This window comes from Oryctolagus cuniculus, chromosome X (assembly GCF_051225735.1).
Source record: "Oryctolagus cuniculus isolate XC-2025 breed Fujian yellow rabbit chromosome X, ASM5122573v1, whole genome shotgun sequence".
NCBI lineage: Eukaryota > Metazoa > Chordata > Mammalia > Lagomorpha > Leporidae > Oryctolagus > Oryctolagus cuniculus.
Window position 1 is genome coordinate 115,254,771 of NC_142888.1, and position 12,483 is coordinate 115,267,253.

A 12,483-nucleotide genomic window follows, 5' to 3' on the forward strand; every position below is an offset into this window, starting at 1 on the left:
GAAGATTAGCTTTTCAGTTAACTTTGTGCTGAATCTATACAGTGTTTTCAAAAGCCCTAACTGACAACATATTGGAGTACAACATCTTTAAAATATAAGCGTTCACACGTGGATTTGATTATAACATGCACACTAAGTAGAGGCCCAGTACAGTAGGGCTTCCAGAATGCAGTAAAACTGTAGAACTTCCCATTTCAGTGCAAGCATTTTGGTCCTACCCATCTTACTACTGAAAAAGATCATAGGGCGATTTGGAAGCTCACACTGTGGAGCCAGGCCCTGTGCTGATTTTGAACAAGGAGCCTTCATCTGGATTTCTTGATATTAGGGAAGAAATCAGAACATGTGTGCTTCTTAATGCCTCTATTTCCTTCCCTTGACGCAAGAGCCCATCTTCAACCCTGTGTTAATAAATTAAGTAATCTTCCTTTCTTGTGGTTTCAATACTACCACAATGTGCCTAGTGCATTATTGGGACATTACTCATCTCCAGGGACTAAATAGTTGAAGCAATTGAAATACGTTTGATGTTTAAAACACGGCACACCACTGAGTCTGGTTTGGGGGGGTTCATGGGATAACATTATCTGAATAGCACCGAATCAAGCACATTTCTGGAGGTATAAAAGTAATCAAAGGTGCTCTAGAAAAGCCATAACAACAGCTGATGGGGAAGATCAGAGAGTGAGCAAGGGGAAAAATACTCAGGCACAGATATTTTTAAATTAGTGATTAGGTCTTCCTTAAGAATGAAAAGGATGAATGCATGTCTTTATTATTTGGTTAAACTTGGAGAGTTGGTTCAAATTCCTGACTTGAATTCAGATTAAGTAGCTCTTATTTTCTATAACACATGGCTTTAAAAAGAAGTTCCTAATTCACACTTGTGTCATCTTTAATTTCAATAATCAGTGCTTGGGGATTATGCAACCTTTTGTGTCTGAACCAGGCAGAAATATTGGGCATGTTTTGCTGTATTTCAGCTTTGAAGACATGATATTGTGGTTCTGCTCCAAGTTGGAATAAAGGTAGCTATAACTTTTAAATTACTTACGTACCTTCAAAAAACTTAATAGAAGAGTCCCATGTAATGGAATAAAGGTAGCTATAACTTTTAAATTACTTACGTACCTTCAAAAAACTTGATAGAAGAGTCCCATGTAAGACGACTAAAGCACAATCACAGGGGAAGGAAGGAGGCCAAGTCAAAGTCTCTTCATTTTGTGTAATCCTGACCAATTGTCCTTTTCTTTACTTCTTTGGCTCTACAAACTGACTTAGGAAAATTGTGTTGACATTCTTCTCTCTTGCTTTGCCACCTGGTTACTTCAAGTTCTAAGTTTCACCTGGACTATTGTTTTGCTTCCTAACTTTGGTTTCCCTTCGTTCCTGTTCTCCCCACTCCTGTTTTACAGCCTGCTGCCTCATCTTCCTGACACCCACCACTGTTATGTCATTTCTGTGCTCTGGAGCCTTCAGTGGTGCTCCACTGCTTACCAAAAGAAGTACAAATTCCGTAACTTCATACAGAAGGCCCTCCTCCCTTAGGCCCAGTCAAAATATCTTCCTTGGAAAGCAGTTTAAAATAATAGTGAAGAGAACATTCTTTGGGAGTCGCATCAGGATTGCATCCTTGTGACCCAGTTGTGTGGCCTCGGGAATTCTTTAACATTCTGAATCTCTTTTCTCACTGATGTAGAGTTGAGAATGCCAACACTTACCACTGCTGGGTGATTGTGAGGATTAAACTAATGTTATAAAATGCACAGACGTTGAAGTGTGACAAGCACAGATAGATCTAGTCCTGGAGGAGAGGAATACAGAAGCTGGATGGAGGCTCCCTTTTGCACACCTGTAGTAGCTTAGCATCAAATAAGGGGAGCTGTCGTGCTGGTGGTGGTGATGGATATTTATATCCAAAGTTAAATGACAAAAGAACTCAAAGTTCAGGGCAATGATACACAAAGAGTCTCAAGGCCATGTATGAGCGATTGCCAGGTGAACAAGATCGATGAGATCTGTTGGGTTCCAGGGTTATCTGGGAAGGCTTCTAGGAAAAAGAGGGCTTTGAGTTTTAGATAGGGGGCTAAGTGTGAGTGTCAGTGAGGGGCTGGAAGGGACATACTCTGGAGCAGCAGGTCCTGGCTTTGTCTGGGGAGGGGTTCTGCCTGGAAGAGCTCCTTTTGTCATAAAACCCCCGAGGCTTTGTTCAAGAGGAAATTTGCTTCAGAGTGAGATGCTAATCAATCTGTTTGGTGATGTAAATTAGGTTTAAACAAACTGCTCTCCTGTAGAGGGAGAGAATTTCCCTTTTTCTAAAGATGGCTTAAGCTTGGATTTGTTTGGTGGGAGATAGGTGTGCCTTTTTGCCCAGAGGCTTTTTTTCTTGTTTGTTTGTTTTCTCCCTAGTAAACTTGGGATAGAAATCAATCTGTGGCTAGAGAGCTGTGCCTGAAATTGGAGGAAAGGCTGTGACAAGGAACCGAGATGGAACTGGCTTAGTGCTGGCTAGACAAGATGAAATGTGGCTTAGCTTGCTGTCGTTTGCAATGAAATGTATCAGCCTTTGGGAAATGGACTGTGGACTCTTGCGATTAAGAATCTGGGTCAGGGAATGGAGTTGAGCAGTGGGGTTTCCCATAGAAGGAAATGGAGACTCTCAGTATCAATCCCTCTGTGGTGGGAAAGCAGAAGGGGAGGAGTTCTTCCTTTTTATGGAGACTAGGGGAGTTGGATCTGGAATCTCAGGTGTGGGAATTTCTGAAGATTCCTGTTAGGACGGATTTTGCCCTGGCTCCTACTATGAGGATACTGTAAGGAGGAAGGCTGGAAATGGAAAACGGAATGGGGATTGTAAATTGTCAATTATTAGTTGTAAGCTACTGCCTCAGTTGTCTTTTAATTGTATTAAAAACTGAAGTCCTCGGGCAGATGCTTGGCATACTCATTAAGAAGCCTCTTCCTATACCAGACTGCTTGGATCCCTGGCTGCCCAGCTTCCTGCTATTGCACACCCTTGGAGGCAGCAGGTGGTGGTTCAAATTCTTGGGTTCCTGCCACCCATATTGGAGACCTGAATTGAGTTCCTGGCTCCTGGCTTTGGCCTGGCCCAGCCCCAGCTGTTGTGGACGTTTAGGGAAGCGAACCAGTAAATGGGAGATCTCTCTGCCTCTCAAATAAAATTTTAAAAACATTACAGCCTGGCCAGAAGGAATTAGAGAAAGGGAAATGGTGTACCGTCTGAAATCAGCTTACTCAAAGTTTCCTATGTATGGGAGAATGTGTAATGTTTTTCCCTCAGCCATCACAAAGTTCAGGCTCACATTTTTGTAACAAAAGACAGATTGACAAAAAAAAAATAACAAATGGATTTATCTAAAGTTTCCTGAAACATGGTAGCCTTGAGAACTCAAGACCCAAACACTCAGCAAACACTGTATTTTTATGTTTAGGTTTGATGAAGAATGGACAGTCATGTAGAAGAGTGATTAGACAAAAAAAAAATTGATGGCTTTAAAATATTAAATTGAAAGAAACTTAGCAAAGACCAGGATCTGCTTGGCCTTTCTGGGTAACATTTCTTTCCTCCAAGGTATAGGGCAGGACACCTGTCAGATGAGGATCTTTAGAAGATAAGGTCAGAGACGTCTGCTGCAATTTTCTCAATGGTCAGCAGCTTTCAAATACTCAGCATGTCAAGGTGTCATTTTGGATGGTATCCTGTTCAGAGCCACAGCACTTAGATTCTGATTCGGTAGATCTGTGGTAAGCTGCTGGAATCTGTGCTTTTAGAACACCCAGAAAATTTTGACACACAGTCAGGTTTGGTGTCCACTTCTCTAGGTTGAAAACATTACTGGGGCCTGTGCTGTGGTGTAGTAGGTGAAGCTTCCGCCCGAGGCACTGGCATCCTGATGGGTGCCGGTTTGAGTCCCAGCTGCTCCACTTCTGATCCAGCTCCCTGCTGATGTCCTGGGAAAGCAGTGGAAGATGACCCAAGTGCCTGGGCCCCTACACCAGCGTGGGAGACCTAGAAGAAGCTTCTGGTTCTTGGCTTCGGCCTGGCCCAGCCCTGACTCTTGCAGATCTTTCTCTCTGTCTCTCTCTCTCTCTCTGTTTCTCTCTCTCTCTCTCTCTGTAACTCTGCCTCTCAAATAAATAAATAAATCTTTAAAAAATCACAAAAAAACATTACTACCACTCCTCAGTGGGCTTTTCTATGAAACAGTACAATACCTTTAACTTGGTGAAAAAAAAAAAAAACTGGAAAGTGATGTGTGGGGTAAAAAGACTTCCACTTTAGGCTTTTAATCATTTTGATATTTCACAACAAGCATGTGTTCATGATATATTTAAGGAAACAATGAAGATGAAACAAAATACAGGGGGAGAATTCTTCCCTGGCTCACTCTTTCACAGGGCAGCTATAACCAACAGAGGTGGGGGATGGGAAGGGGCAGGCTTAAATAGTACAAAGTGTCACACAAATCTAAAGTGCCCTTTAAAGATAAACACTACTTTTGTAATTGAAAAAGAACCCATGAGAGTGGAATTTAAAGAAGAAAGAAACATGATTAGAAAACACATTTGTGTAAGTTGGATCTCATGTTATATACTATAATACAAGGGATAGTGATCCTTTTTTTAGGCAAAAAATAACTCTCAACTTCCCCTTTGTATAGGAATAAAATTATTTATGGTGTTTTCCTGGAATGATAGCCATATAACAGAGATGTCCTAGAAATTCCAAAAATATTTGTATCAAATTAGTTTGGGCAAATTTGATAGCTGCTACCTTTAAAAAAAGTTGTAAGGTCATGTCCATTACTAAACTATCATATATTTGAGATCATTAGCTTTTTTTTCGCCTGTATGTAACAACTTCTCAATGGCTAGATGTCACAGGAAGTTGTCGTTAACCTAATTTTTATGATTTGAAAGCATTTTTTTTTACTAAGACCATCAAAGAATATACAGTTAATTTTTGCCTTCTATTAAACATAGAGTGTTTCCATATTCTTTCAGATATTTTGAAAGAAACCCTAAATAGAATTGCCACCATTGGAGCCTCTATTGTGAGCATTTCACACCACCAGGTTTACTTGACCTTGGGTCTAGTGAGTTGGTACCCCAAGTGTGAACCTTTCCCTTTCCCAGGAGCTATTAACTTCAAAGTCTCTAGGAACCATTTGAATGGTAATATTGTTAAGCACCAGGGCTAAGAAACAAACACCCATAAAGCTTCTTCTGACCATCCTTCCTCCACACTTGCATCCATCACAGCACATTTGTCCATTCATTCCTGGGTGCACTTTCCTGCACCGCTCCTTACAGGGAAGGCATTGCTTTGATTGCTTTACTTCCCCAGTTCTCCCCTTGTGAGAACTACATTAGGAGACTCTCTCTTTGGCCTAGCAGATGGGCACAAAGCAACCTTGTTTGAGGTGTGAGTTGAACTTTCTTGAAATTTGAGATCAACTCCTACTTGGATTTGAACTTTGAAAACACAGAGAAAGGAAGCTTCCATATAAGGATCAAAACACGTCAGAGCAGAACCCATTGATTTAGGCTGGCAATCCTGGCAGGTAGGATTACTTTACTCAATAGCTCTTGACTATATACCTTGAGCCCTGAAAAACCACTTCACAAATATCTGCTGTCAGTCCCAAGGGTGACTGGAGAGAGCATGAGGATAAATCAGTGCAACCTATCTCCACCATTGGAAAAGTAAATCAAAGCATGTCCTAGTGAATATCATCCTTCATTCAACAGCTAATGTCTGTGCGAGACTGTTAGGTTCACAGCAGTGTGGCAAGCACAAAGAAATATAATTGTAGTTGTGTCTGCAGGAGGCTGGAGCCTAGTGAACATGATGGTATCCAGCGGAAGCAACAGTGGTGCCCAGTAGGGGGCTTTGAGGCCTGGCAGGGGGCCAGAGCAAGAAATGAAGAAAGAAATGTAGGCCACAGGATAGCAGATCTGGACAGCTGATGGGCCAGAGTTTGAGCACTGGTGAGATGCTACAGGATGACTCCCTGAAATATTTGTGGGGCACTGTAGGAGGACAGGTTCCCACAGGTGCAGATGGGGACAAAAGTCAGCAAAGTATAGATTCTGTGACCCTGTTATACTCACAAGCTAGCAAAGCCTAAGGAAATTTGATCATTCAATCAACCAATAAATTAGTCCTTCAGTGTAAGAGACATGATTTCTACTGTTATGGAGTTTTCACATACATCTGAGGGACTTGTACACATGGCCATAAAAGAAGAATGATAGAGTGACAAGTGAGGAGCTGGAGGAGTTTCATGAAGAAGGAATTTCTGAGAACCATAAAACTAAGTGGGTTCTCATCCTGGTGTGAGTGGGTACTGCAGAATGAGTACCATTCAGAGAATGGGGAAGGCAGGAAGGGCATTCTGACCAGGGGTCCCCTTGCCCACAGAAAGACTGCCTCTCATCCTGTGGAGTCTCGAGAGTTGGCACCTGGCACTGTAAATGGGAACCGTCTACTGGAGGATGTTTCCTCCCCAGAGCAAACAGGGTGGCTGTTTGCCCAACTTCCCTCCAAAAGAGCTGGAATTTGTACTAGATAATGGAAAGCCCTGATGACTATGTGTAGACAGACTGCTGGCAATAAGGATGACTCTTCTAGCAACCAGTCTAGAACAGAGGGAGGGTTGTAGGCTGGGAAATCCCAAAAGCAGTCTGAAAGAATGAAGGGTTTGAGTCTTCCCAATCGGAAGACACATTGACAGAGAAAGGGAGGAGCTCCCTGGAACCAGAATTACAATTTTGAGTAAAAAAATCACAACCTATTTTGATTGCCAGAATTACTAAATATAACCAGTCTTCTTTTCTACCTTAGTTTTTTTTCCTCCATTTTCCCCCACAACATCACAGCTCTGGTCCTGGTTAAATTTCTACAAGTTATAAACACATGCTGGTGTTTTTGTTTTTAACACAAACAACAGCATGATATATGTGCTGTCCTGCAACATACTTTGATCAGCAATGTATCATGGCTGTGTTTCAGTGCCATTTCATATAGCTTTTCCATTCTTTTAAACAACTATAGAGCAGTCTATCATAAAGCTATTTCATTTCATATAAAGCTATATTCATTTTACCAGTGCTCCATTAATACACATTTGTGGTATTTCCAAGTAGGTCTTCTTATAACCATTGCTTCAATTAACATCATGTTCATATACTTGTGTAACTACTGTAGAATGAATTCCTAGAAGAAAAATTATTCAGTTGAAGGATATGCACAATTTAACATCATTTGATACATATTGCAAAATTGCTCCCCAGAACATTTATGTGATGTAATTTTTCCATTAATACATGAATGAAGACCTCTGCATGGATATCATTGGCAATTTGTCAACATGCTCTTCCTACAACTGAAATAAATACTAGTTTGTCCCATTGGAAGGGATTGTATTAGTCAACAGATCTAATGAATAAAGGGTTTCTTAATTAAAATAACCAGAAAGTCATTACTTGTAAATATATAAACAAGTTGATTACAGCAAGAGGCTGAATACTTCTAATAAGCATGTGGGGATATTAAATTAACCATGGTTCACAAACCATCCATGGATGCATGGTTGATTGGAAATAACCACTTCACAGTGGTTACCCGATTCCTCTCTGCCAACTGCCAAATAGTATTCCTGTTTGTACGATTATTAAGGCTTGACATCATTCATGTACTCCCAAATGAAAGTGCTTTTTTCCTAGTGACTATTTAAGAAATTAACACACTTCAGGGAGGATTCTCTTTTTGGTTCAACAGATATTTGTTCAATATATACAATATAGTAAAGAAAGTGCCTTATTAACTGCTTCAGGGAAAACACGGAAGAGTAAAACCTGGCTCTTGCCCTCAAGGAGCTTATAGGGGACAGATGGGAACATAAAATGAATATGAAAATAAATATTCAAATGGCTAAAAAGCTGAAGCAATTTTGTACTGGCTGAGGGGACATAGCGAAAGGGTTCATATTGGAGATTATTTAAGAGATTTCAAAAGCGGGTGGGACTTGCTTGCTGAGACGCTTACTCTTGGAACTCTAAGGCTACAATATTGTGAGAAGGTGGGGCCACATGGGGAGTCCCTGTAGAGATACATCTGTCCACAGCCTAGATGAGCCGTACTGTCCAGTCAATCCAGTCTAGGTGCCAGACGTGAGTGAAGTTCCTAGAAGGCCAATTGCGAGTGAGTGAAGACATCTCTGGCCACATCCAGTCCCCAGTCACTGAATCACCATAGCCTTTCAAATCTTCCCAACAGAGGCCACTGACATTGTAGAACAGAAACAAGTCAACTCCACTGTGCAATGCATGTATTTATGACTCACAGAATCCAGGAGGATTACAATATGGTTACTTTGTTTAAAAACAGGTAGGATTCCACATGTAAGCTGGAGATATGGAGAACTCTGCCAGCCAAGGAAACCATATGATCAGAGGAGAAGCATGACTGTGTCTACGGAACAAAAAATAGTCCGAAAATAGCCCAGGTGGGCTGGGTATCAAGGATTTCAGAAACGGAAGTCCTGAGATATTAAACTAGATAAGGGTGATCCAGCAAAGACTGTCACACTATTATTTCTTTTCTTTTCTTTTCTTTTTTTTTTTAGATTTATTTATTTATTTGGAAGTTAGAGTTACAGAGAGGCAGAGGTAGGGAGTGAGAGAGATCTTCCATCCGCTCGTTCTCTCTCCAAATGGCGGCAACAGCCAGAGCTGCACCGATCTGAAACCAGGAGCCAGGAGCTTCTTCCGGGTCTCCCACACAGGTACAGGGGCCCAAGCACTTGGGCCATCTTCTACTGCTTTCCCAGGCCTTAGCAGAGAGCTGGATCAGAAGTGGAGCATCCAGGACTAGAACCGGCACTGCAGGTAGTGGCTTTATTCACTGTGCCACAGCTCGGGCCTCACATACTATTATTTCTGAACCAGAAAGAGAAGTATATTGTGGAGGCTCAGAACATCATACCCTGAAATATGACATCTTGGCAACTGAGAAAACCACACAAGTCAGAAGGCCCCAGATAGTCCATGGCCTTTCTCCCCTGAAGCATGGCAATAAAGGAATTCTCACCAACCTTGCCTGAGAGTAGGTCAGAAGACCTCCATTCCAAAGGGGTCCTGCCCCATACCTAAAGACAAAAAAAAAAAAAAAAAAAAAAAAACCCTTGCCAAGTCCTCCATCCCCCAGTTTATTATCATTAGATCATGTTCCCTTTTTGTCCAATTGTATGGCTATACTATTGACCATGTTTTATTAAAACCTGAGCATAGAAATGCATGATTTTTACTTGGCTTTTCAAGATTCAATTCTGAAAGATCTTATTTGATATAAAACTTTGATTAACCAAATTTATTGTGCTTTTCTGTTGCTATCCTGTCTTTTGTTATAGGGGTGTTAGCAGTGAGCTTGTGAATGAGTGATGAAAATATAATATTTTCCATCCCTCAATATTCATAAAAATTAGACGCAAATCAAGTTTAACATTGTCTTCTTACAATTCATATTTTAATTTTTTTAAAAAATTATTTATTTATTTAAAGATTTATTTATTTATTTGAAAGGTAGAGTTACAGAGGCAGACACAGAGAGAGAGAGGTCTTCCATCTGTCAGTCCACTCCCTAGATGGCCACAATGGCTGGAGCTGCGTCGATCTGAAGCCATGAGTCAGGAGCTACCTCTAGGTCTCCCACATGAGTACAGGGGCCCAAGGACTTGGGCCATCTTCTACTGCTTTCCAAGGCCATAGCAGAGAGCTGGATCAGAAATGGAGCAGCTGGGACTCGAACGGGTACCCATATGAGATGTTGACACTGCAGGCAGCATCTTTACCCGCTACGCCACAGCATTGGCCCCATACTTCATCTTTTTAGTTAATAAAAACATCAGCCTATTAATTCATACAACAAATAGTCTTGGAGGGCATCGAAAAATATAAATGTATTAAAATATTTATTTTCCAAGTTGTGAAATAAGATGTCTGCTTTTTATGCTTTACATTAATTTTTGTGATGCCTAATGTGAATTTTTTCTGTTTTCCACTTAGTTTTGTGTGGAAAAAAAGTATTATGCCAGTAGAACTGTGGGTAGGGTTTTTTAAAAAAGATTTATTAGTTTTGAAAGTCAGAGTTACAGAGACAGAGGGAGAAATCTTCCATCTGCTTGCTCACTTTGTGGGTAGATTCTGCCTGTGACACAAATGCAGCCCTTGTTAGCTAAAGTAAAAATACTGGGGCCACCATGGTTTGCCCTGTTTGCAAAGCCAGCATCCCCAAAGAAAAGAGTGCCATTCATTTGAGTCCCAGCTACTACTGGTTTTGATGCAGCTCCCTGCTAATGTGTCTGGAAGTAGTAGAAGATGGATCAAGTACTTGGGCCCTTGAAGCCATGTGACAGACCTAGATGGAGTTCCTGGCTCCTGGCTTCAGCCTGGTCCAGCCCTGGTTGTGGTAGACATTTGGGGAGTGAACCAGTGGATGGAAGATATTCTCTCTCTCTCTCTCTCTCTCTCTCTCTCTCACACACACACACACACATTCTTTTTTAACAAAATACTTATTTTATTTATTTGAAAGGCAAAGTTACAGACACACACACACAGAGAGAGAGAGAGAGAGAGAGAGAGAGGGAGGGAGAGAGATCTTTCATCTGGTAGTTCACTCCCAAATGGCTGCATCAGCCAGAGCTGGGCTAAGCCAAAGCCGGGAACCAGGAGCTTCATCTGGGTCTCCCACATGGGTAGCAGGGATCCAAGCACTTGGGCCATCCTCTACTGCTTTCCCAAGCAAATTAGCAGCGAACTGGATTGGAAGTGGAGCAGCTGGGACTCTAAGGGGCATCCACTTGGGATGCTGGCCTCACAGGTGGAGGCTTTACCTGCTGTTGCACAACACTGGTCTTAACACACATTTCTTCCATTCTTCTTTTCAAATAAACAAATACATCTCCAAAAATTTAAATTTGTCCCAGAGTGGAAAATTTTCTCAAGTTACAAAAGTAACAGCTGAAGTTATTAAGCATTTACTATTTCAGTGTGCCATGCACTGTGTAAGTACTTTATATCTACTACCTCATTTAAAATTCATAACATCCCTAGGTGGTAGGTTAGGTCCCATTAATAGGAAAGTAAGGTGCAAGTTACTTAAACAGTATGCCCAAGGTCACCCAATTAGTAAGTAGGATTCAAACAAAAATGGGGTCCAAACATGACATCTTGAACCCCAGGTACTGTTTTCCTAACCAATTTGAATTACTTAAAATCAGAGCCTATCTTTAAGGGACAGAACTTTTTTTTTTTTTTTTAAGATTTACTTATTTATTTGAGAGGCAGAGGCAGAGAGAGGGAGAGAGAGAGAGAGAATCTTCCATTCATTGTTTGCAAATATTTTCTCCCATTCCGTCAGTTGCCTCTTCACTTTCCTGAGTGTACTTTTGCAGCACAGAAGCTTCTCAATTTTTTCAAAAGATTTATTTATTTATTTGAAAGAGTTACACAGAGAGAGAAGGAGAGTAAGAGAGAGGGGTGGGGTGGGGTTCTCCATCCACTGGTTCACTCCCAGTTGGCTGCAATAGCTAGAGCTGCGCCAATCCAAAGCCAGGAGCCAGGAGCTCCACCTTCTACTCTTTTCCTAGGTTGTAGTAGAGAGCTGGATCGGAAGTGGAGCAGCCGGGAATTGAACTGGTGCCCATATGGGATGCTGGCACTGCAGGCGGTGGCTTTACCCACTAAGCCACAGCCCTGGCCCCATGAAGCTTCTCAATTTGGTGTAATCCCATTTTGCCTGTGCTTCTGGGGTCTTTTCTAAGAAGTTTTTTTTTTAATTATTATTTAAAGATTTATTTATTTATTTGAAAGTCAGAGTTACACAGAGCCAGAAAGAGGGGCAGAGAGAGAGAGAGGTCTTTCATTCGCTGGTTCACGCTCCAATTGGCCACAATAGCCGGAGCTGTGCTAGTCTGAAGGCAGGAGCCAGGAACATCTTTTGGATCTCCCCAATGGGTGCAGGGACCCAAAGAACTTGGGCCATCTTCCACTGCTTTTCCAGGTCAAAGCAGAGAGCTGAATCAGAAGTGGAGCAGCCAGGAGCTGAACTGGAACCCATATGGGATGTTGGCACCACAGGTGCTGGCTTTACCCACTATACCATAGTACTGGCCCCTCTAAGAAGTCTTTACCAATGCCAATGGCTTGCAAGGTTTCTCCAGTGTTGTCTAGTAATTTGATGGTATTAGGCCATAGATTAAGATCTTTAATCCATATTGAGTGGATTTTTGTGTAAGGTGTAAGGCTGAGGTCCTGCTTCATCCTTCTGCATGTGGAGATCCAGTTTTCCCAGCACCATTTGGTGAAGAGACTGTCCTTGCTCCAGGGAATGGTTTTAGCTCCTTGATCAAATATAAGTTGATTTCTGGCATTTCTATTCTGTTCCATTGGTCTATC